The sequence below is a fragment of the Urocitellus parryii genome, chromosome 2 (genome assembly GCF_045843805.1).
Source record: "Urocitellus parryii isolate mUroPar1 chromosome 2, mUroPar1.hap1, whole genome shotgun sequence".
Lineage (NCBI taxonomy): Eukaryota > Metazoa > Chordata > Mammalia > Rodentia > Sciuridae > Urocitellus > Urocitellus parryii.
Window position 1 is genome coordinate 197,187,321 of NC_135532.1, and position 27,235 is coordinate 197,214,555.

General features: G+C 37.9%; 1 pseudogene; it reads right to left on the minus strand.

The window, feature by feature from the left end:
• Window positions 1-5,338: 5,338 nt before the first annotated feature.
• On the minus strand, window positions 5,339-26,142 carry LOC113198746 (GTP cyclohydrolase 1 pseudogene; annotated as a pseudogene).
• Between the last annotated feature and the right edge of the window lie 1,093 nt (window positions 26,143-27,235).

The following is a 27,235-nucleotide window of genomic DNA, read 5'->3' on the forward strand; positions in this document are numbered from 1 at the left end:
CTCTCTCTCTCTCTCTCTCTCTCTCTCCTCTCTCACTCTCTCTTTAAAAAAAAAAGAAATTCATAAAATTTAAATTTATGAATGTGTGGTTAAATATGAATACAAAGTATAAAGGCAAGAATTTCAGCATGCCTTTGAGAAACAAACACTCAACTTTTCAGTTGGAACAGAGTCCTCATAGGCAAGAAGAGGTTGAAGGTATTCCAGAGTTCTTGGATGCTAAGAAAGAAATATAATTTAATATACTAGATGTTCAAGTGACATTTAGGCAAGATATCTAAATTGAATTATAAGCCTGAATTTAAAAATGGGTGAAGTAAAGACAAAGTTAGTTATAAGTAGCTTCTCCACAGATTTCCCTATTATTAATGATTCTACTATAAATATTAATATTATTATTTTCATCATTATTTTTATGGTTCTGGCGATTGAACCAACGCTAGGCAACATTCTGCCAATGAGCTTCAGCCTCAGCCGTTTTTCTGTCTCTCCTTCCCTCTCCTTTTTCTTCATCCTTCTCTCCCTCTCATATGCTCATTCTTTCTCGTTTTCTTTCTTTTTATGGTTAAATTATCACCTACTAGACATCATATAAAGAAATTATGTTATCTACATTTATTTCCAAGATGTCAGCTTCCCCCAAATACATCTCCTATCATCTTTTCTGCTCATCACTAATCCCTTTACCAGATTCAATAACAAATTACTAATTTAAAGAATATAATGCTACTTTTATTTTTACATCAGAGGACCTATGTCTTAGTGAAAAAAATCTCATCAGACAAGTTTCATCTTTCCACTCTGCCATATATTCATGCTGGGAAACAGGTTTTCTCTAATCACCTTTCCCCTGACCTCCAACACACACACACACACACACACACACACACACACACAACACACACACACACACACACACACACACGCCTTAGCCTTAGTAGACCTTTTCTCCTTGTTTATGACTTTTCCACTCATTTCCCTGAAATATCCAATTCTTCCTTTTAAGGGACACTAGATGCCTTCTTCCTCAGGACAGCCAGTTGTCAGCTGACACCCAGATGTCACATGGTACCTGCTATCATCTAGTGGAGCAGTCATACTCTTTCTTAATGAAAGCTGGCTCTTCTCTTTTCCTAGGAATTTTTGCAGGTTATAGAAGAGAACAAACATCCTCCCTCAATTAAGTTTGCCATAGTTTGGATGTATCTCCCCTCTGCAAATTTAGATGTTGTCAATGTAATAGTATTAAGAGGTGGGGACTTTAATAGGTGACTAGGCCAGGAGGATTCCTTCTCACTCACGGTTGGCTTTAAGACCCTTACAAAAGACTTCACACAGCATCCATCTCTCCTGCCCTTCTGTCTGCTGTCACGTGAGAACATAGCATTTGTTCCCTCCAGAGGATGCAAAAATAAGATGCCATTCTGGAAGCAGAGAACAGCTCCACCAGACAATCTGACCTGCCAGTGTCTTGATCTTAGATCCCCAGCCTTGAGAACTGAGAGAAATAAATCTGTGTCCTTATAAATTATCCAGTATCAAGGAGTCTGTTGTTACAACATAAAGGACAAAGACAAGGTTATAAACAATATGTACTCTGTTGCTATTAAACCAATGCAGAGAAAAAAACAAGGAAAAAAATTCATGCCAAGTTAAATAAAAATTTTATGTAACTATGAATTATATAACTACGTAATTATATATGTGTAATGAGATTCCTTTTGTGTAGCAAAAAATGTACTCATAGAAATAGCTGACAGAATTTACAACAAATTGTAGTGGTTATCCTTTTGAGGATGATACAAAGGGACTTTTATTACTCATACTTCTGAATTGTGTGAATTTTTTATAATCCACATATGTTAATTTTATAACAATATGCAATTAATGTTTTCATTTAAAAAACAAATCAGATTACATCCATCTATTTTTATAGGACAAGTATAGTGTGTACTTACTTTTCAGAAAATAAAGAAAATGCCATATTATTGTGTATAAGAAATACCATTTTCTGTGTGAGGAAATTAAACAATTTAGCTCCCAAGCTGCCCTATAAATAACTATTCCATACACATTTTACTAAATAAATAGTGGCTTAAAGCATTTAAGTAACTTGTCCAAGGTCAGAAAGCTGGTAAATAGTAAAGAAAAATCATGTGAGAGAGCCAGGATTCAATTAGTTTTGTTGTTGCTGAAGATTCTATCTCTTAGTTAAGAAATATTACTCAGTTCAAGATGGAATGTTTTTTTTATGATTTGTTAGCTAATCAATATTTATTGTTAAGGATCCATGGAGAATACATTGGCATTATCAGGATCCACTGTGCTGTACTTTGTGTCTGGATGGTATTCTTGTCCACACTGAAGTTGTGCCAAAGTGGACTTGATGAATGTATCAACAAAAGCAGATATTCCTATCATTGTATAGAAGAAACTTGATTAAGTGGTGTTTTGTGATTAAGTCACAATTTTAAAAATTAAATTATTTTTACTGATACAATGAAACAAGATTTTGCTATTTATGGGGCACATATTCTAATATAATTATATCTATCTCCTCAAACATTTGTCAATTCCTTGTGATGAAATCTTTAAAATCATTTCTTCTAGTTTTTTGAAATCTTTAGTACAAATTGTTCTCTGGAGTCACCCTATTGTGCCATAGCACACCAGAATTCCCTTATTACTTGTAACTTGGTACCCAATGATAAAACTCTATTCTTTCTTTCCTCTCTGTTCTTCCCAGCCTCTGGTACCTACCAATCTACTCTCAACTTCTATGAGAACAAATTTTTTAGATTTACTTCTGGGTAGGATTATGTGGTACTTGTCTTTGTCTGACCTATGTTACTTAATAATCTACAGTTCCATTCAACAATGATTTAACTTTTTGCATGGTTGCATTGTGTTCCCTTTTCTATATGTACACATGTGCATATACATACACATGCACATTCAACCACACTCACATAACCCTTAGCCCTGAGAGCCCTTTCTTCTTTCTTCTAACTTATCCACTTTATTTCCCCCAAAATATCCATGCCCTCCTTCATGAAGTCTAGATGTCTTCTTCCTCAGGACTTCCAGTCGACATCCTGACACCCAGGTGTCAGATGGTATTCACTATCATCCACTGGGGCAGTAAGGCTATGATGAACTTGGAAGGGCTCATGTCTCTTTGACATCCTGGTTTTATTTTCTTTGAATATATATCCAGTAGTGGAATTGCTGAATCATATAGTAGTTCTGTTTTTGTGTTTAAAGAACCTCCATACCATTTTGTATAATGGCTTTGCTAGTTTATATTCACACCAACAATATGCAAAGATTTCCTTTCCTCCACATCTTCACCAGAACTTGCTGTCTTCAGCCTTTTTGATAATAGCCATTCTTACAGGGGTGAGTTGAACACTTAGAATTACACCTAGAAATGTCTAAATATTAAGCAGAATAATGTTATACTAGATTAGATTTCAAAAGGATCTAAAAATATCAACCAATATTGTGCTATAGAAACTTTAGATGCAGAGAAAGGCTAGAGAAAAGTAGCAGAAATTTTAAAAACACATACATACTCATAGGGGAAAAAAAACACATCTGCATCTTGCTCTCTTATAAGCTAAATGGCATTTCTGTGGCAGAGCTAGGACTACCATAGTTAAAGCAAGTAATGCAGTAAAAACATGTTTTTAAGTATGGGATAAACTTGAAGAGCACTATGATAAATAAGAAATTTCTTTGAGAAATATTTACATTTGTGTTTTTGTGGGGAGCTTGGGGGCTTTTATTTACTTTGTTGTTATTGTTGTTTTTAATTTGACCCACTCTCCCCAGTTGAGGAAATTTTAAGATAATTAGTAATAAGAAAACAGTTTCCTGGACTGTAACACCTACACCACCTGAAAAGATTTTCACTTGAAGACAAGACCACAAGGGAAACAGGACCCGAGCCCCCCAGTGCATGTTCATAGACACTGACTAGGCAGCTTTGAGAACAGTGGACACACCATAGCATGTGGGTTACTGCCACTTCCCTCTGTCCTCTGTCGGGTTCATGGAAGTTAGGGGTCTGCAGACCTGAAAGTGATGGGATTTCTTAAGAGTTTCTAGATATGCTTAAAAAATATTTCATACTATCAAAATAAAAAAAAATGTTTTGAGGTAGGTACATGGAACACACAAAGTAAATTCTGAACAAACTTCTAAAGGGACAGTGATTTGCAGTGTCAGTACTAAGCCTTATAAAATAACAGATTTGAAAAAAGGGCAAAAGTATCTACACTTGAAGTGGTGTGATAGTCTCATCAAGGCACAGAAAGTTAAATATCTGAATCCCTGTCTGTTAACATCAGGGGGAAAAAAATAAAGCCTCATAAACAACTCAGGAACTAATTCCCTGTACTTGAATTTTTTTAAAAAAATAAGGTAGAAATTGTGCAATTTTAACTCATAGTAAATAAAAAACATAGCTATTCCACCACTTTCCCTTGGTGACTAATACTGAAACTGGATGCTTGATAAATACATAAAAAATAAAATACCACTGGTGATTTAATAAACACAATCAAAGTGGAGCTGTGCCTGGCTTACGGATTCACTGAGCACTGAGCACTCTTCATAAATTATATGAACACTTCCAGCATTATATCATTTTAGTTGGTGCAGAATAAAACATCCCACTGGCCATAGTTCTCTTCCATGCTCCATGCTTCTGTGTTGATAAGACAGACTATTATAGGATTTCAACAAAATACATGAATTCATCTCCTTCTCACTGAATAGTCCTGGTTTGTGCATGTAGCCTACGTTATCAGCAGTTCACTTTATATGTTGCCACTAAAAGTAGGCAAGAAGAAAGCAGATTGCTCACCTCTTTGTTACTAATTTTTGTGTTTTCTGTAAATAATTTTAAATATAATTAGTGATGAGGAATGTTATGGTTTGGATGTGAGGTGCCCTCCCCCTGCCCCCCTGAAAGCTCAAAGGTGAGATAATGCAAGAAAATTTGGAGGACAAATGATTGGGTTATAGCCTTAACCTAATCAGTGAGTTAATCCCTAATGGGATTAACTCAGGTGGTAAGGGTGTAGCTGGAGCAGGTGGGAATTAGGGCATGGCTTTGGGTATATATTTGTATCTGGAGACTGGAATCTCTCTCTCTCTCTGCTTCTTGATCACCATGATGTGAGCTGCTTCCCTCTGCCACATACTCTGCCATGATGTTTAGCCTCATCTCAAGCCCCAAGAAATGGAGCCAGCCTTCTATGGACTAAGACCTCTGAAACCATGAGCCCTCAAATAAACTCTTTCTCCTCCATGATTGTGCTGATTGGGTCCTTTAGTCACAGCAGCGAAAAAGCTGACTAAAACAAGGAATAAGATTCACAATTATAAGAATTGAAAATGAAATGTACAATGAAGAAGACACTGGCGGTGTGATATGCATTACTTTGCACTGGCTGAAGTTCAGCTCTGAATGAAACTCAAAAACTCTCCCCACATCTTTGGGTCTTCCTGAAGATGTGACACTGGTCACAGTTATGCTGTTTATTTTTGGCACCCTTTAAAATACCATAAAGGTGTGTTGCTTCTACCACTACTCTGACTTTAGCAGGTTGTAAGGCTTCTGTGATTGCCACAGCAATTTTATTTCATGAGGTGCTCTTGAACTTGCACTCTCCTACTATAGATATCTACAACCCTTCCAAGCTTGCTGAGGCCAATGATTTACTTGGTAGGAAAATAACAGGTAGGGATATTTCCATCAAATGGAACCAGATGATGTTCACACATAGAAAATATCTATGTCCTTCACAATCGCCATACCATCATGATCTTCATCAAATAGCTCATGGTTAAGGACATCTGAGATAGTCTCTTGGTAGCCCTTGGTGAAGAACTGCATGGCCACAGATGCCTATTAGGGCCATTTGAGAAGCCCCTTCCACTGCAGGTTGGTGCTTAGCCAGGTCAGGTGTACCAGTAAGCAGCCATAGGTTAGGGAGGTTGAGCTAGTCATCCTCTGCATCACAGGGCCCCCTGGTCCTTACAACAATGGGCAGACTGGAGGCTTGGTCTTCAGGGATTCTCTGCCTACAGGCTTGGCCCAGGCCACAAAGGCTCCCACTTGGGAAACCCACTGGCATTCTGCTGTGGCATTTCTGCCACACTTCTGGGCCCTTTTCCTTAGACCCATCACCACCTCTCCTGGGAGACCCAGGGCACTTCAGGGACGTAAAACTTTGCATACTGCCATGGGCAATGACTTGTTGCCTGAGTCACCTAAGGAAGGTAGATAACCTGCCAGAGACATGTGCTGAGTCAAGGGCACCACAGACTCCAAATAGGCTGTTTTTGAGCTCATTTGTATATTCTTCTGTTTGATCTATCCTGTTACTGATGCCTTCTATTGCATTTTTAATTTTGCCAAAGGTATTTTCTTGATTCAAAAATTTCCATTTGAGTTTTTAAGCATTTTCTTCAAGTTCCATAAAGCAATTGTTTTAAATTTTCTTAGAGTTCTTCCACACCAATGACATTCTGGTTTGTTGCTGGCACTTTATTTGACTATAAGGCTAGGTCATGGTTTCATTTAGGCTCTTGATGCTTGCTGTTGTGTGACATCATCTGGGCATAGATTGATTAGGTGTTTATTTCAGTCTTCCTAACTAAGCTTTGTTCCTGCCTGTGTTACTAGTAATTTTAAGCAGGCTTATTATTTTTTCTAAGCCTGTAGTTATTTCCATGATCTCAGTACTGGATGTTGCCCAGTTCCTGATTTTCTGAGGGTCTACTGTTAGTGTGTTGTCACTGTTTCTGCATTAAAGGGTGAGCAAAGCCCAGGTTTGTCCCCAATGTACTCTTGGCATGTTATAAATGAAGCAGGGGAGTATCCAGAAAAAGTGGTCCATCTCCACAAGCCTGTCATTGGGTTGACATAGGCCCAGATGCCTTCTCCACAATTCTAGGCTATGCTCAGGCACTGCAGGATTCTGCTCAACTCTGGAAAGAATGGCCATGGGGGGACTAGCCCTGGCTCTTATGCCATGCCTATGGTTATCAACACCATGAAGTTGTGTCACACCCGGAGCCCACAGCCCACCAAGACCAGTACACACTGGGGTAAAAGTAAGGCTGGCGTTATTATGGTCTACCTATTGCTAGGGTGGGCTTATGGTCCAAGACTACTGCAGTCAGTCACAGGTGATGCTGATTGGAATGAAAGCCTGATAGACTGGAGCTGAGTGGCTTTTACCAACACTGGAGCTATTCTAGAGGCACAGTCCCCAGGTTCTGTCTCCAGACTTTGTCCCTATTAAGACCTGCCCAATGTTGGATTTTACCATCCCATCATTTAATTTCAGGGGAGAGATCTATACTTAATACCATGACTCACTGTTCAATGGATAAGATCCTGCTCCACACTTTGTTGCCCAAGGTTGTATTGTTAGTGAAGGCAGCTCCTTGCCCATCAAGGCTGATGTGAAGCTAGGGCACACCTGAATCTCAAAGCTGCAAGGAACTTCTCCATCTCCCAAGGGTCACCAAGTACCAGGCCACAGCTGGTATTGATGCAGGAGTGGTTTTGTCCTGCCAAGGTGCCATCTCCTCCTATTGTGGAGGGGTTTTGGAGCTTCATCTAGAAGTGCTGGCCTGAGCCTGGTGATAACTGTGCTATAAGAGGTTGGGGGCCAGGTGGTGTAGATAGTTCCCTGATCGTTAGGGCTAACACAAAGCTGGGTTGCATCTAAGTGTCTCCTGTCTTTGAGGAAAGGAGGAGTGCCCCATGCCATCTCCAAATCTGGAAATGATGCAGACCAAAACTTCAGTCTGTCCCAGTGGATTGTCTAGAGGTTCCTTCTGTAAGCTCTGATCTGTGTACTGGGTCTTTGGTTTCTGGTGGGTACTGGGTCTCACTGCGGCAGGTTGGCACTGGGCTCTAAGAGTAAACCCTGTGCTACCTTTCATGCCCTACACCTCAGTGAGTGAAGTCTACTCCCTGCTCTGCAGTCTAAGTTTGGGGGTTGGAGGATGGAGGAAGTTTATTTGTCATCTGGTTAGTACAGTTCCAATAGTTCAGTCCATGGGTATTGTCCTGGCAATAGCTGCCATGGAGCTTTGCCCAGCACTAAGTTTCACCATAGTGAGCATGGTGCTGAGTTTTTAGTCTAAGGCCTGGATCTAAGTTTTGGTACCTCCTCTGAGTGGGTAACATCTTTCTCCATGCTGGGCTGCTGGGCATTATGGGAGAGGTGACAAGGGAAGCTCTTTACTTCCTGCTTTCTTCAAGTGAATCTTTTTATTATGATGTACTAAAATCAAGCACTATAGTTTCCTGCCTCGTTTCCTGAGCTCTTGTGAATGTAGTTTGGTGCATAGTTATTCAACTTTGTATGTCGGTGGATAGTTGATGGCTAGAGAATCTTACTCAGCCACATTTTTGCTCCACCTCCTAGGTTAACAAATACCTAGTTTAGATAATTTTTTATAAATCGAAGCTGGTAAATCCCTGCCAGTTAATCTGATGTTTAATTCTGGAATTGGAATATAGTGGAGAAATCAAATTAGAACACAATCACACTAGCCTTATTAAAAGTGCAGCTAAAAACATTTATTGAGTTAGTTATGTATGCCAAGCACTGTGCCAGTTGCTAGGGATACAAAGATAAATTGGGCATGGTTCCTTTCCTCAAGGAGATTATAGTCTCAGGGTAAAACCGGTGAATAAGAAGAGCATATCTGGCATGGTAAGATCATTTCGGTCAGTAGTTTCATTGAGCATGCAGAATTTTAAGACATACCTAAGTAAATTGTATGGCATCTGCCTTACTCAGTTCATTATGCCTCTTGGATTGTCATGTGAGAATCTCATTTTGTGAGATAGGCCATTGATCAGACCCTTAGGAATTTAATGCTGTAAGTGGGCCCTCAATTTGCCAATTTCACATAAACCCATGTATACATGTATCAAAATATTACATTGAACCCCATAAGTAATATAATTTTTGTTTTATTATATTAGTAAAAATAATTTTAATTTTAAAAATTGTTACCTAAATGCCATGTAATCAAGTTTCTAATGACAGAGAGGGTGATGAGATAGCAAGGAAGAAAAGGTGAAATGGCAACATTCTAGTGGAAAGAGAAAAAAATAGAATATAGAACAGCGATGGTCAAATTTACCTGACACGGCAGGGCCTTGCTCTCTAAACAGCTATGAAAAATCACAAGAATGAGTTCAGAAATAACTTGAAAGATATTAACAGTGAGTTCAGAGGTGAAATTCACTATAGTATTCACCTAAAAAACAACTGGTGTGTTTGTCATATTTATCCAGGGAATAAGATGTGTGTGGATAGGTTGAGCATCCCTAATCTAAAAAATCAAAAATCCTGAATACTTCTGAGCTTTGACATAATACCATAAGTAGAAACTACAGATGACCACACACAGCTGGTTGCCACCAAAATGCAGGTACCCCACATATAAACTATCAACTACTTTTAGGCTACATGTATGGTGTCCATAAAACATACATTAATTTTGAGTTTACACTTGGGTCCTCCTCCCAAGTTATCTCATTATATGCATGTGAATATTCCAAAATCTGAAAAGATCTGAAATTCAAAACACTTTGGTCTAAAGATGGGGGAGGTTGGAGGGAGTAGAGATATTGTTGGATTTTATAGACTTAGCTCATGTTAATTTGGACACTAACAAGTCCCAAATCTGTAAAGTAGTCTGCTAAGCTAGAGACTCAGGCAAGAGTTGATGTTGCAATTCAAGTCTGAGGACAAACTGAAGGCAGAATTTCCTTTTCCTTGGAGAGTTCATAAAACCTAATCTCTATTAGGATCTTCAACTGATTAAAAAAGGCCCCTACACACTAAATTATTTATCTTAGTCAAAGTGAACTGATATACACATTAACCTCATCTGAAAATATCTTTACAACAACATTCAGACTAACATCTCAATGTGATGACCTAGTTAAGTTGACACATAAAGTTAACATCCAACCAGGCTATATAAAATCATATAATTAAAACCGAAGGGGTTATGGAGAAAATTGGCTTAGAAGGACCAAAAATTTCACAGGTGACTCAACCCCAAAATCAATACCTGTTAGAAATAATAGGGCACTTTTATGTACAATAAATTGTTGGGAATGCATAGATAAATACTAGGGTCAGTATGTCACTTCATTCTGAAATCATGGAAGCTTATTTGTGAAATGTGTGTTAGAAGATATTATTGCTTGGATCTGAAATGTCTCTGAAAGCTCAGGTGTTGAGGGCTTGGTCTTTAATTTGGTAGAGTTCAGGAGTTGAGCTTTTGGGAATGATTGGGTCATGAGGATTCTGACCCTATTAGTGGATTAATCTCCTCACAGTTGAATAGACTCCTGGGAGGTGGTGGAAAGTACCGAAGTGTGACCTCGTAAAAGGAATTGGGTCCTTGGAGGCATACCCTTGGGGATTTTATCTTGCCCTCCCAGTCTCCCAGTCTCTCTCTCTCTCTCTCTCTCTCTCTCTCTCTCTCTCTCTCTCTCTGCTTTCTGGCTGTCATGAGGTAAACAGCTCTGCTCACCATGTCCTCCCTGATGTTCTTCCTCACCACAGGCCCATAGCAAGGGAGCTAGCTGATTGTGGATTGAAATCTCTGAAACCAGGAGTCAAAATAAATCCTTCTCCTCTAAGTTGTTTAGGTCAGTATTTTGGTTACAGCAATGAAAAGCTGACAAACACAGAAGGGTTGCAGCTCATAAATTATGGTCTATGGTGAAAGGAAAGTTAGTTAAAATCAGTGAGAAAGTTATAACACAAAATGTGGATGGGTGGGCTTTTAACACACATATGTGTCAGAAATAATTGGGCTGGGGTTGTGGCTCAGCAGTAGCATACTTGCCTGGCATGTATGAGGCACTGGGTTTGATTCCCAGCACCACATAAAAATAAGTAAAATAAAGAACTATCAACAACTAAAAAAAAAAAATTGAAAAATCAGAAATAATTATACTAAGATTTATGCCAGGAGGTGAGTGATAGATAGAATTAACAGAGTTAATTAATTAATTAATTAAGTTAATTAAGTTAAGCTGTCATCAATATTCTTTTTTGTCAAAAAGTCAAAGTCATTGCTGAAAATAAAAGGGAGAATCTGATAGTGTATCTATGCCTGCTTCAAACACAGTACATAGTTTGGTAAGGATTCACTGAATGAGTGAATGAATAAATAACAATAGATTTTTATACTGACTATAAATGGAACAATTTTTGTATCATATGTAGAATTTTAAATTGGCAATGTTTGCTTGCCTGGGTTAAAAAGATGAGGGTTGCGTTGATTCAAAGTAGGGAACCATAAGTATTCTAGCAAAAGAAAGAATTCTGTACTGTGTAGCCCAATCTGAACACAAAAGGAGGTAAACACTGGTGAATTCTAGAGGAAGAATAAGAAAGAGAGAGAGGGATGAAAAATTTCAGGGCAATGAGTCTCCTAATGAAGGCAGAGTGCTGCAGTGAAGATACAGTGTACAGAGCTAAAGGCTTTGAATGGGTGGCCTAGCATATCCCTGGATTTCTTCTCAGATATAATGTACATCGTAGCCACAGCTCCTAGATTCTCTGGTGGGGACAACAGCTGTAACTATAATTCCTGTCTCTTGATAAGAATTATCTAGGTAGTCGGGTAGGAATGAGTCCATGTGGAAATCAGACTAAAAGGTGATGGAGAAATTATCACTTTCAATATTTTACCATAGTACCATTAAAATCATAAGCAATCATATTTACCTTAAAATAGAGCCAAGCGCTTGCTGCATTTTGAGATCTGATATGCACTTTTCTTATAAGTCCAGGGTACACAATAATGCTCTGGCTGCTCTTATTATTAGCTGTTACTAACAATAGGTTGTGGTTAAAGGTATTATTAAATTACTGGAAAATTGGATTGGATGTTACTTAAGGAACAGAGAATTAACTGATTTGTACATTTTGTGGGGTTATTAAATAATTGATCACAATATATTGAATAGTTCACATATTTTTTACTTTTCTTTAATTGGCAATGTACACATACATATACATATGCAATATATACACACCAAAGTCTAGCCACTCAGTTTCCTAAATATGCAAAATGAAAATAAAAACATTTTCAGCTTTTTGTAGGTAGATTAAAGGGCTGAATTTAACATCTGAGAGAGTACAAAGCACCATCAGAGATAGCAAGTTTCATTCTACTCCTCTCAGGCTTAGCAACATTGAGGATGTCTACTGGTCAGGATGCTAGGACCCAGGTCTTGATATATTATAACTTCCTCAAAATGTGAAGCTTAGGAAATCCTTCAACTGTACTTTGCTAGCACTGCCCACTGACCATACCTTTTAAACTTTAGCATACATAGGAATAATCTGGGGCACTTATTTAAAACACGGAGCCCTGGGCTCTAGACTGGGAAATTCTTATTTGTAGATGTGGGATGAAGAGTTGAATCTGTAATTTTGATCAACATTGCAGAGACTTTAATATGGTAGTTTGTCGGCCAGTTTGAGAAACACTAGCCTAACATGATCAATCCTAACAGTTGATCAATTTGGTCACATGTCATTGTAACTAATTAATTTTTTATCCATTTAATCTCATTAATCTGAAAGATCAGTTAACTCCTATGACTATAAGCATAAACAGAACCTCATTGTAAGGCCTTAAAGTGTTGATTTTTTTAACTTTCAGACTGTTCAATTGCTAGGTTTATAAAATAGTAACTGTATTTCCTCCCAGTGTTGTTTAAAGAAAGAACTATTAAAACATTACAAAACAAGTTTTAAATGTGAACACTTAATGGCAGAATACTGTCAGCATATTATGGAAATTAAATAATTAGTATGAGGGGATTTGATTTCAGTGTTGTATAAAAGTACATGTTTCTGCGCGACAAGGAGTAACTCGAATTCTGATATGATTTGATCTTCTATTTTTATACTGAATATGCATTACTGGAAATAGGTCACAGCAGGAAGACAGATTAAGGCAGTTTAAAGTAAAATAGAAACTGTAGAAACTATAAAAAAATAAATTTGCAATTACAATAAGAGAGCAGAGCTGTCTGCTTTTCTTTGTTTACTCAGTAGCCAATATAATCCTCCTCTGTTTCACACACACACACAGTTAACCCTTAGGTAACCACAAGTCACATTCCATGTTCTCCAATGGAAAGGGCATTTTCTTTCTGATTTCAATATTAGTACAAAGTATGTTTATCATTCTGTCAGTTAATGTGGAACTGAGTGCTCTATAAATATTAAACTTAAGAAACCATAATCTGGGCCAATGTAAATTAGAAGACAGATAAGAATCCAGAACAACAATCAAAGGTATTGAGGAGGGGTGAAAAGGGCAAGATAAAAACGTGCGAGGGTATGTAGAAATTATAGCAAATATACAGTAGTAAGAGTTTTTGATGCCTGAGTATTGACGTAGAAGCATAAATTATTTGACTGTGGTATTTTAATGGGTGTTTCCTTAAACATTGTTTTGGAAAGAGTAATTTCTACTACAGTGTTTATTAAACACCATTCTCCTGACACTGGTTATTTTGTTATTCTTCTAAGGTCTCCCTTAGGTTTTTGTCTCATAATGCTTGTTTTAGTTAGCGTTTTCACTGCTATGACTTAAAGATCTGACAAGAATAATTTTAGAAGAGGAAAAGTTTAGTGGGAGCTCATGGTTGCAAAAGTCTCAGTCCACAGACAGCAAGCTCCATTTTTCTGGCTTAAGGTGAAGCAAAATATCAAGGTGGAAGAGAGTGGTGAAGGGAAACAGCTCACATGATGATCAGAAAGCAGAGAGAGAGAGACTCCACTCACCAGATACAAATAAATACTCCATCGCCCACCTCCTCCAGTCAGACCCTACCCTCCTTCAGTTACCATGAAGTTATTCTCATGAGGGGATTAATTTACTGATTGGATTAAGACTTTCATAACCCAATAATTTCTCCTCTAAGACTTCTGGCATTGTCTCACACATGAGCTTTTGGAGGAGACACTTCACATCTACACCAAAACAGTGCTTAAAGTTAATGTTTTTGCTGTCTGGAACTCTCTTCCACCAAATGAACCCAAAACGTTCATTTTCATATTTTAAACAAATCCTTGAATAGTATCAGCTTCTGGGTGAAGTATTCTGTGACCTCTCCATCTAAAATAATATTTTGGGATTTGGGGCATTGGTTACTGTCTGCTACATAGGAACTTTGGCCTCCTCAGGGAGAGTTCCCTGAGATAGATGAGTTATACTTCATCCATAAATGACAGACTGATAGTATTCTGAGGATACTGCATAGAACTGTGTCTAGAAACTTGATAGTCACACATTACAGAATGAGAAATGACCCAACTAAATCCAGATAAGTTTTCATGGCCGGCCCTCCTACTCTGGAAAGCCCCCTAGACTTTTAATGGAAACCAGGTAAGATTTAAGAGATGTTATGATGGCAACATGACAGCAATTGTCCCTGATTAAGGAGAAATCCTTTACCCGAGGTTCTAGCCAAGCCTAGAGTTCTAGCAGAAAGCATCATGACATCGCTATTAAGACAAGGGGTCACAAAAGCTGACATTTGATGGAAATCATGATGATCTTGCTGGGTTTTTAATATTTATTGAACTTTAAAAAAATCCCATTACAAATAGTCCCAGAGCAGCTTGAAACCACAATTAAGTGTGTCTTTTTTTGTGGCACAGAGCCACTTTCTCCAGCCATCTAGCCCTGCTCCAGGTCTCTTAAATTCAAATGGAGCTACTGTAAGGAGAAGAACCAAAGGATGAAGCCCAGGACTCTCTGTGTCCCAGGGGAAACAGGTCATACGCCGCCTCCCATCCAAATATGCTGAAAAAGTCCCAGCAGGAGAAGGACTGAATCTTTTATGGTTCTGTTGGATACAGGAATCCAAATAACCATTCTACCAGGCTCCATTGGGGGAAATCCTGCTTTCAACTGAGAGGTAATGGAAGCTGACAAAACCTGTGGGTAGGACCATTTGGGTCTATTCAGTGTAGTACTATTGTGGCCTCCATCATATACTGTAAATACTGTGTACACAGAACATCTCTCAGTCTTGAAGATTGACACACAAAAATGACAGTGGACCATCCCCACCCAATCTTTTTTGTCCTTTCTTGAGTATTCTAATAAAAACAGTAGAAAATTCCAGGTAAAGGAAGAATATTGGTGTTTTGAGTAAGAACATAAAAGTAGCAAGAATAATAAGTGTTGCAGTATGTTAATAAAACATCCCTGTGCACTTAGTGAGGGGAGCTGAAGAGCGATAATCAATTGAATTCAGTTGTTCTCCTGTAGCCTATGAACACAATTATTCTAGACATAGTGATTGTTACTGAGAATTAAACTCAGGGCCTCATTCATGCTAGGTAGGCACTTGACCACTGAGCTATAGCCCTAGAAAAATCGGCACTGATGTCAATGCCTTCTTTTCTATTCCAGTGGAACCAAAGAATTAAGATCAGTTCTTGGTGAACTGTCATGTCTTTTGTGGCAAATCAAAAATGTGCCTTCCAAAATATGAAGGATTGTTGAGATACAGGCTATTAAGAAGAAGTAGATGCCAGGAAGCCCTCCGTCCTTCCTCTGTCTAAAATCAAAATACAGATTTACAAAGATAAAAGATATCTTGCCTGATACCTCTTTACCCGGGAGAACAAGTCAAAGACAATATTAGACACTACCAGCCCTTAGATGGTATCAAAGGAACCTATATGAAAAATTTGTACTAATTAGCCTTTATGTGTCAACTATTGCCACCCATGAAGACTCAGATTCCTTTCTTTTGTCACTTCTCTAAAAATTAAAAAAAAACAAAAACAAAAACAAAAACAAAGTGTTGTTCTTTGTAAAGACACTGTAGAATCTGAAATTCAAAGCCATTTCTTTGAGAATTACTCAATTCCTGGCTATCTCTCAGTTATAAATGAAACAGATAAATAAATTTCCATTTGTTTTTCTTTTGTTAATCTGTTTTTTATTACATGTTTCCATTCCAACTAATAGCTCATGAGGTTTGAAGGAGAAGTTTTCTTCACCTACATGTTCATGCTGAGCAAGCCTCTAATGAGAAAGCCACTGAAAAGTGTCAGGCAAGGGAGAAATTTATTAACAGGTCACTAAAGGAAAATACGGTGTGTATAGAAAATTCAACAACAATGGGGAGTGTTTTTGTCAGCTTTTTTTGCTGTTGTGACCAAAGAGCCAACAAGAACAATTTTAGAGGAGGAAAAGTTTATTTTGAGGCACATGGTTTTAGAGGTCTCAGTTGAAAGCAGCTCAGAACTTGACAACCAGGAATCAGAAAGACTTCTCCTCTCACAAGGACAAAATATATTTCCCAAAGCCATTCTCCAATAACCTAACTCCTCCAGTTGCATACTATCTACCTAGAGTTAATTCCTCAAAAGGGATTAATGAACTGATTAAGTTAAAATTCTTATAACCAATCATTTTACCCCTAAAGTTTCTTGTATTTTCTCACACATGAGCTTTTGGGGGATACCTAATATCTAATCCATAAAAGGGAGATTATTACAAACTTTCTGGATGTCCATCAAATCTACAATAAATGTCATTCAAGAATACATGTGCATGTTGGCCAGATAACAATCCTCACATATAATGCCATCCTGCCTCAGAATTAATACAGGCTACCTCAAATGTACCTTCTCTATGGGATTCCCACTGCTCTTTTCCTCCCTCCCTAACTCTTTACTCTTACCTTTCTATCACCATCCAATAAATTTAATCCCAAACCAAATCATGGCACCCCTCCCTCCCTCCCTCCCTCCCTTCCTTCCTTCTTTTATTTTTTCTGTCTTTCTCTCTTCCTTTCTTCCCAACTTGACCTGGGTGATGTCTTTCAGAACAAGTATTTCTGTTTTGGTGAAGTTTTTGTTTGTTTGCTTGCTTGTTTTATGTTATGAATCTTGTGGTCTACCTCACAAACATCCATGTTTATTTCTGTGTCTCTCTATGAAAGTGGAGTAAGACAAAGAGAGTTGACGGTGACACAATTAAGGCCACAGAAATAGGAATTGAAAGAAGATGTTGCTGAAGGTGCTGCTTTTGATGTGGTGTGCTGAAATGGGAAAACCCTAGTTAGCAAGCACCATAGGGAAGAGAGGGAAGGGGAAGGTCTTAAGATGACCTTCAAGAACTCTAAGGCCTCCTCTGCCATAGTGTCATCTTCTGAGGTTGGGAATACAGAAGAAAAAGGAAATTTGGGATAGGAGAAGTGAGATAGAAAAGGAAAGGCAGTAGAGAGTCAGGAAGGGACAGTAAAGATCAACAACAGGACAAGCAAGTAGGCAGCCATTTGAACAGCCTAGGCATGTATGAGACAGTCCCTGTTTCTCAGATAAGGTGTAATTCTCCATCTTACAGAAAGCAACTGCATAGTCCTTAATCCAGTTTGCTCCCACTGTAAGACAAATGAAATATCAAAAACCAGTCAAGAGGAGCTTATCAACTTCTCCTTACTGGACTTACTTCTTACTGCTATAAGACTTAAATGGCACTCTTGCCCCTCTCAGGCACACTGTGCTGGGAGTTCTGAATTTTTATCTCACTTTCCCTTTTTTATAAAATTCCTGCTCATGTGTTTACCTCCTCAACCGAGTTCATGTATTCATTGTCTGATTCTGTGGAATGGGAACCCCATACCTACTCCTGCCAGCAATAGAGGGAAAGTGATCAGTTTAAGTTTGACCTATAAAAACAGGTTAGCTTGTATTTTCCTTTCCTCTTAGCTATAACCATTCTTGTCATTATATACACTGAGTGCCATATATTTTCTACAGGAATACCGTTATTTTAAAGCTATATGGAGAAAACTGCAAGTGAAACCCACTTGTAAGGACTGTGCATGATCAGAGTGTTGTTCTTTGAGATAATCAGATTTTATGACTTTTATAAAGCTATCTTTTCTTTGAATTTAGAAATATAGTGAGGTTATCCAAAGATAAATTATTTATTGTGTCCTTTATTTTCCTTAAAGAACTTTATGTAGTCAAGAATTGTCTTTCCTAAAACAATAGCTCATGATGAGGTATTTATTTGACTTTAATGTTTTTGTACCACATCCTCTTAGCACCTACAACACTGACCTGATATCAGCTCACTTTAAATTGGGGATATTACAATACTTTTTATTCCTATATTACTTTCTTGCTATGAAAAGTCTAATGATTTTTTTGAAACAAAACCCGATAATTTGCTCTCAGAATTTTAATTATTAATTCAATACAGATTTATTATATATGTAGAATGATCCTTTATGTCTGAACTCTTTTGTCCACCAATCTATCATTCCTCATTGTAACCAACCAGTTCTTCTGGGCTCTGAATTTATCTCATGTGTTTGGCATAGAGCATCATAGCACATTCTGCAGGTCTTTCCCTGACACTAGTAATGATCTGAAATTTCCTTGAAGACAGAGGTTCTATTTCCCTTACAGGATCCAAGTGTATTAATTGGAACTTGTTCTGTCATAAATAAAAGGTAGAAATATGATTAAACTCTTGTAAATAAGAAGAAAAACAGAAGCACTAAGCAAGTTTTGTCTTAACAAACATCAAACAACTGTAGTAAAAGTTTGAAAGATGACCTGATTCTATAACCTCATCTTTTGACTCTGCTTTGTCTAATTTCCTGTTAATACAGCTACCCATGCAATACCAGTAGAAAAAATAGGTGGTCTTTTGATAGCTTAGAAAGATTTTATGCCATTGATTGTGTCCTGAGTCACCACATACCTCTCCTTTGGGTTGGGTTTACTTCCTCATGATCATATGTTCTGAACAGACTGGCTCTATGTAGTGACCTAGGGGTTATATGAATCCTCAAGGGAAAGGATGTTGGACAGGCAGCTGTTAACCACATAAAATACAATTAGAATCCTTAACACTTACAACATCGAGTTAGATGTAGCAAATACACAATAAATATTGCTAACCAAATAGAAGTAACCAGTCTTTTGAAAATTATATATACTAGTATTTGAAACGTGGAAAGAGTAAACCATGGTGTCTCTAAAAGAAAACGTAATCTAATTGAGTGAACAGTAAAACTATGCATGCGTGTGTACAAGGGAAGGAGAGATAGAGAAACATAGTTATTTTGTATGATGTCCAAAGAAAGTATACAAAATAGATCTATACCCAATCTTAGATTGGGTATAGATCGTGGATTAGTGAGATTAGAGAAGAGCTGGAATGCAAGGTATTCTTCAAATGATGTTTCAGAAGTCATTCTCATGTAAGTATCTATAATAAAACTCAATGACTTTGGGGATTTTATGGACTTGTACGACAGGGCTTGATTTCAGACAGCTGATTTCAGGGCTCATCCAAGGGCATTAGGGCCCTATCATTTCTTAGTTCTGCTTCCCTCTGTTTTTAGTTTCATTTCTCCTGCAGATATATTTCCTCCAGGTGGCTGGTGGAGACGGCTACCAGCAGCCACAAATTCATATTCTTCCAACTTTTCAACCCACAGGGAGAATAATGTCTCCTTCTTACTTTCATTTCTTAAGTCAAGGGAAAATATCAGATCTGCTCTGCTTCAATAAAGCATCCATCTCTGAACTGACTGTTATGTTCAGGACAATGGAGCACCATGACACCAGGCCTAGATCACATTCAATTTGGGGAACACAACACTCAGGATGGAGATAAAACATGCCAGGCAGCCCAAAACAATAAGCACGGCAAGCCACCAAAATGTGAACATCTACCTCCAAAAGAAGAACTGAACAGACAGTCCACATAGAATATTGCCAGGTACAGAATATTTTTGATATCTTTTAACTTAGCTAGATTTTAGCCAAGTACTGAGATTATGCATAAAAACAGTACCTGCTCTCAAGAATATTTTTTGTTTGTTCGTTTGAAAAATAGATGTAACCAGATACTTATAGCACCATGTGTTGAATGTGGCAATAAACAGATGATCACTGAGGATATCAAATTGGGTACTTCATTAATGTGATGAAGACAAAGATCTGGATAAGTCAGTAAGATTTCTTTTCTTTTTTATTAGAGCCTTATGGCTCTACTTAGTAGTTGGGTTCATCCTAATAAACTCATACATGCATGGAAATTGATTTCAGTTCATGACCTCCCGTTTCTCTCCCTGCTTTCCCTCCTGTCTTCTATCTCCTCCTCTTTACCTTTCTTTTTTTAAAATTTTTTTTTTAAATTTTTTTATTGGTTGTTCACAACATTACAAAGCTCTTGACATATCATATTTCATACATTAGATTCAAATGGGTTATTTACTCCCAATTTTTACCCCAAATGCAGATTGCAGAATCACGTCAGTTACACATCCACAATTTTACATAATGCCCTACTAGTAATTGTTGTATTCTGCTACCTTTCCTATCCCCTACTATCCCCCCTCCCCTTCCCTCATATCTTCTCTCTCTACGCCATCTACTGTAATTCATTTCTCTCCTTGTTTATTTTCCAATTCCCCTCACAACCTCTTATATGTAATTTTGTATGGCAATGAGGGTCTCCCTTCATTTCCATGCAATTTCCCTTTTCTCTCCCTTTCCCTCCCATCTCATGTCTCTGTTTAATGTTAATCTTTTCTTCCTGCTCTTCCTCCCTGCTCTGTTCATAGTTGCTCTCATTATATCAAAGAAGACATTTGGTATTTTTTTTTTTTTTAGGGATTGGCTAGCTTCACTAAGCATAATCTGCTCTAGTGCCATCCATTTCCCTGCAAATTCCATGATTTTGTCATTTTTTAGTGCTGCGTAATACTCCAGATGCCCTTCAATAGATGAATGGATTAAAAATGTGGCATTTATATACCACGGAGTATTACGCAGCACTAAAAAATGACAAAATCATGGAATTTGCAGGGAAACGGATGGCACTAGAGCAGATTATGCTTAGTGAAGCTAGCCAATCCCTAAAAAAAAAAAAATACCAAATGTCTTTACCTTTCTTTACTAGACTTCCTTTCACTCATCTATTAATTTGTATATGATTGGTTCCTTATGTAATCTTATCCTTCTGGCCCATTTCCTTTATTAAACTCTAGCTTTCCTTTATTTAACTCTAGCTTCCTCATATGAGATGGATCATTTTATCTTGGAGTTTCTGAGTTTGGCTAATTTCACTTAGCATGGTATGCTGTGCTCCATTTTCATCCATTTACCAGCAAATGCCATAATTTTATTCTTTTTAATGGCTGAGCAGAACTCCATCATGTGTGTGTATATACACAAATATGTATCACATTTTTTAAATTCATTCATCTCTTGATGAGGATTGTTGATGCCATGAATTAGCTATTGTGAAATGTGCTGCTGTATGTGTCTAGAAATTTGTCCATGTCTTACAGATTTTCTGGCTTATTGGAGTATAAATTTTCAATATAGGATCTCTTTATTCTCAGCATTTCACAGAGATCTGTGGTGGTAACTCCTTTTTTCATCCCTGATCTTGTTGGCTTGCTTCTTTTCCCTTTCTTTAGGTTAGTTTGGCTAAGGGTTTGTCAACTTTATTTCTTTTTTTTCAAAGAACCAACTCTTCATTATATTGATTCTGTGTATTGTTTCCTTATTTTTCAGTTTCATTGATTTCAGCTTTGATCTTCAGTATTTCTTGTCTCCTACTTGTTTGGGGTTAGTTTTTCTTTTTCTAAGGCCTCTAGATGGAGCATAAGTTTATTTATTTGGTATGACTCTAATTTTTTAATGTGGGAACTCAGTGCTATAAATTTGCCATCATATAGGCAGAGACATCATATAGACCAGAGATTTTGATACTGTTGCATATTTGTTCTCATTCATTTCTAAGAATCTCTTGATTTTTACTCTCATTCTTCTTTAAGCCATTTTTATAAAGAGAGTATTGTTCAATCTCCACATGATTTACAGTTTCTATTTTTTTTCTTGCTATTGATTTCTTAATTTATTCCATTAGTATCTGATAGGATATATGGGATTATATATTTTATTTAATATTTGCTAAGATATGCTTTGTGGCCAAGAATATAATATATTGTGGAAAAAGTTCCATACATAGTTGAGAAGAGGGTAAATTCAGCTGCTTTGGGGTTGAATATTCTGTAGTTGTCGTTTAGGTCTGTTTGATTTTAGTGCTGTTTAGGTTGGAGATACCTTTGTTGATTTTTTTGTTTTGATGAACGATTTGTGATAAGAGTGTGTTGAAAACACTCAGTATTATTGTGTTGGAATTTAATGTCAAATGTAAATCCTCATAGAATTTAATGTAAATTCTATGGGGAATTTAATGTCATGAAGTATTTTTTTCATGTAATTTGGTGTGTTTATATTTGGGGCACAAATGTTTAGTGTGGTTGAATCTTCTTGTTCGATTTTCCCCTTTACTAGGATGTAATGGCCTTCTTTTTCTCTTCTAAGTTTTGCTTGAAATATACTTTGTCAGATATGAGGATAGCCACTCATTTTGTTTTCTTGGACCATATATCTGGACCATATTTTGCCATCCTTTTACCTTCAGCTTGTGGGTGTCTCTTCCTATACGATGGTCTCTTATAAACAGTATATATTGGGGTTTTGTTTTTTGAACCATTCTGCTAGTCTGTGTCTTTTAATTGGGGAGTTGAGACCATTAACATTCAGCATGAGTATGGATATATGTTTGTGGTTTCCTGCCATTTTGTGTTTTTTTTTTTTCTGTATTTTTTCCTGTCTTTTTATTTAGTGGATTAGTCTTCTATTGAATTGTCTCTGTTTGTGGGCTTTGTAAATTGTTTTCTGTTCCTCTGTGTAAAGTTTACCTTTGAGCATTCTTATAGTGCTGGTTTGGTGCTCATAAATACTTTTAGTTTATTCTTGTTGTGTAATGTTTTTATTTCCCCCTCAAATTTGAAAATGAGTATAGTAACCTTGGCTGGCAGTTGTTTTCTTTTAGTGCTTTAGAGAGTTCATTCTAGGCCCTCCTTGATTTTAGAGTCTTGAGTAGAGAAGTTAGAAGTGAGGTGTATTGATTTGCCTCTAAATGTGACCTGACCTTTCTTTCTCACTTAGGGGCACTCACCCACTGAGCCACATCCCCATCCCTGTTTTGTATTTTATTTAGAGACAGGGTCTCACTAAGTTGCTTATTACCTTGCTTTTACTGAGACTGGCTTTGAACTCACGATCTCTCCTGCCTCAGCCTCCCAAACTGCTGGGATTACAGGTGTGCAACATCATGCCAAGCTGATGTTTCTTTCTAGCAGCTTTTAATATTCTTTTCTTTTAATATTTTTTTTATGTTAGGCATTTTGATGAAGACATGTCACAATAAGATTCTCATTTGGCTGAGTATTTGGAGTCCTGTAAGCCTCCTGTATGGGGATGCCTAATCTCCTTTCTGATATGGGAGAAGTTTTCTGTACCTACTTCATTGAAGATGTTCTTTATGTCCTTAGTTTGTATCTCCATGTTCTCTTCTATCCTAATTTGGTCTGTTAATGTTGTCCCAAAGTTACTGCATATTCTGGTAATGCTCTATAATTTTTTTCCCCTTTACTGCCTTCTGTGTATTTAAGATCATTTACTCTGTCTTCACTGCTTGAAGTTTTGTCTTCAAGGGATGAGGTTCTATTTTCTATACCATCTAGTCTGTTATTGATGCCTTTAAGTGAGCATGAAATTTGATTGATTTGTATTTCATTTCTAGGATTTTTGTTTGGTTTCTTTTTACTATTACTATTTCTTTATTAAAATGGCCTTTTATCTTCTGTAATTGCTCACTTAATTCCTTCCTTAGATCTTCGTCTAGTTCACTGAACATTTTGATGATCAGGCTTTATAATATCTCTCTGGGTTTTCTTCTACCTCACTACCAGTGGTTTCCTTTGTTGGGGGATTGTGAATTTTGGGGTGAGTTTTTTCCTGCTTTCTCATGTTTTTTTTTTTTTCTAAAAGTCTTGGTCTTGCACATCAATTGAATTATTGAAGTAGATTCCTCTACCTCTTATTTTATTTTATTTATTTTTTTGGTGCATGTCCTTCTGTATGTAGTTATCTTATTTGTTCTGGGACTTCTCCCTGTTTTTGATGTATGAGTAGATGCCAAAGGGTGGGACTTAAGATTCCTCTCTTGTTATTCCCTTTTGGGTCCTTGTTGATGATTTGGGGCTTTCTATCTCCTACCTTCGTTGAGTTGGAGTAATGTGAGAGAATATTTAGAAATTCTGCAGGAGAATTTCTAAACTATGAACTTTTAGTGTTCCTGTAGGTTACTAGTTCCTCACAGAAAAACACTATTTGTTGCAAAAACAAATAGCAAACAGTGTTAAAGTAAATACTCTGGCCCTACTAGGATGTTTTCAACATTAATTGCTACCAACTAACAAAAATGGTGGGTTCACCAAGTGTCAGCAGTGAAAACAATGACCATGAAATATCTCTGGCTTTAAAACAAATAGCAGATGTCAGCTATATCATCCACAGTGGTAATAATTGTATCAGCATTAATGGTGGGGGCAGGAGTTATATAAACCATTTAGTTCTGAATGATGATAAAAGTACAGTTAGTTGTGGAAAAAGGAAATGAGTTAGGAGTTAGAAAATACAATTTCAGAAAGTGAACAGAGAATGCAGAAGAGCTGTAGCAGGCAACATTTATATAGATGAGGAGAAAAACAGAAGAAGCACATTATTGGGAGAGAGAAAGAACTATAGAATTAGTCTAATAGCAGAAGATCAGGTTGAAAGAGAAATCAATAGGCCTTCATAATACAAAATCAAACTAAGATATACAATCCAATGAACCGGGATCCTCACAAGACAATGCTAGAAACAGATAATTATATTAAAAAGGCTGAATCTAAGAGAAAATAAGACAAATAAGCCTATGTACATATGTCCCTGAGAGCATCAGGACAGCCAGAATTTGCACACAAGCACATGGGAGCACACATATTGAAGGAATAAGAGAAAAAATTATTTTAAAATATTATCAGAAAAGAAAAATCCAATATCTTTGTGTAGACTGAAGGGATCTTCTCCACTAATTTGGTCAAAATATTTGATTTGAAATGGGTGGTCAATGTCTGTGACTAAATTACTGATAGAGAAGTGGGGGACTTTAATCTCTTCCTGTTATGATGTTGATTTCTGAGTTACTATTTGGAGTGGCCCAAGATATAAGCTATTTGATATGAGACTCAGTTTTCCTTCTCCCCAGTATGAGGTTTAGTGGGTTAAGACATAGTCAGTAGTTTAGTCAGCTTTTTTTTTGCTGCTTTGGTTGAAAGACCTGACTAGAACAATTGTATGGGAGGAAAACTTTATTTAAGGTCTGTGGTTTCAGAGGTTTCAATCTATAGACAGCAGGCTCCATTCCTCATGGCTCCAGGTGAGGCAGGGACATCATGGGGGAAGAATGTGGCAGAGGGCAGCAGCTCACATGATGATCAGAAAGCAAAGAGAGAGATTCTACTCTCCAGATACAAAATATATACCTGATAGCCCACAATGAACCACTTCCTCCAACCACACTCCATGTGCCTCCAGTTACCACCCAGTGAATCCCACCAGGGATTAATTCCCTGATTAGGTTAGGACTATAACCCAACCATTTCTCCTCCAAACCTTCCTGCATTGTCTCGCATGTAAGCTTTTGGTGGACACCACATGTGAACCATCACAGTTTGCGTTTTGACCCTTCCTACCAGATGTGTGCACTCTTAGGGTATTGTTTCTGCAGCGTATTCTCTGAGGGGGCCATCAGTCAGGCAGGAAGGTGGCACTGAGATATATCTGGGCCTCAGGTTTTGTCAGGTGAGAGTGAAAGGTGCTTTCTTTGGAGAGACCAGGTTGATCTACCCCTAGTCTTTGGCTGACTGCGTCTGTGGGTTTGGTTCTCAGGGGCCTCCCAATAAATCTAATTGTGTGTCAGGACAGCTGATCCTGCACTCGATTTTGCTTAGGAGTTTTGTTTTCCCAGGTGTCGTTACTGAGTGTACTCACCCCTGCCAGCTCTGAATCCACTCCTGGGCTGCTTCAGAGCCACCAGATCAAGGCTCCCCTTTGCCATTCCAGCTCCAGTCCCCCTAGGTACAGTCCACCCCATGCCTGTTTCTCTCATGTTATGCCAGACACCACCTAGGTCCCTTGCTAGGCATCTACAGGAAAACTGGAATATTGTGGGTGTGTGTGTAGGTGTGTCTGTGTGTGTTTTCCTGATTCCCCGGAGTCCGTCAGCACGGGCTCGCTTGCCCCACCTCAGCAATCCGCAGCCAGTCCGGATTCAGTGAGCTTACCCAGCACCTAATGTTCTTGTCAAGCACACCGGTGGCTGCCCTGCCTCTTAGTTCAGATAAATTCAAGCAGCGTTTTCGATTTCAGATTTCTCTGCACCCATAGGCGCCACAGCACCACCTGAAAGGCGGCTGCCCCAAGTCCTCCTCCCTTTGTCAGTGGAGGATTGTCTCTGGCAGCTGCAACCCACGGTGGGCTTTCTTTTGTTATTTTCTTGTATCCAACGTTCTGAGTCCCCAGGCTGCTCTGAGTGTCCAGTATTAAATTCCAGTGGAATCCCTCTTTCACCCACATCCCCAAGAAGTTGTAGGTCTGCTACTTTGGTCTCATGCCATGGAACAGCTTGGAAAGCAGTCTACTCTACTCTGCCATCTTCCCAGATTCAAGGTCAGACTTCTTGGACAAGGTGATTTCTGAGGTGAGTTAGGCTGAATTAAAATTTTTTAGACAAACTGGATATAGGAGAGTGTATGCTTGCACATAATTTGGTAGTGGTATAGGTCAGTTTAGTACACAGAACAAAAACAAGACAGGAGAATCTGGAGACTTAACTGGGGGGTAACTTATGGTGTTAGTCTTAGCCCATAGGGAATGTTTTAGGAGGAGAAATAATTGGGCCAGACTTTCTTTTACATGGGTCTTTTTTTTTTTTTTTTTTTTTGGTACTGGAGATTGATCCCAGGGGTGCTTAACTACTAAGCCACATCCCCAACCCGTTTTTATATTTATTTTGAGACAGGGTTTCACTGAGTTGCTTAGGGCCTTACTGAATTGCTGAGGCTGGCTTTGAATTCTCGATCCTCCTGCTTCAGCTTCCTGAGCCACTAGGATTACAGGCCTCCACCACCTTGTCTGGTTCATTTTGACAATTTTGACCAGAGAGAAGACAGAAGAAATAATAGTTT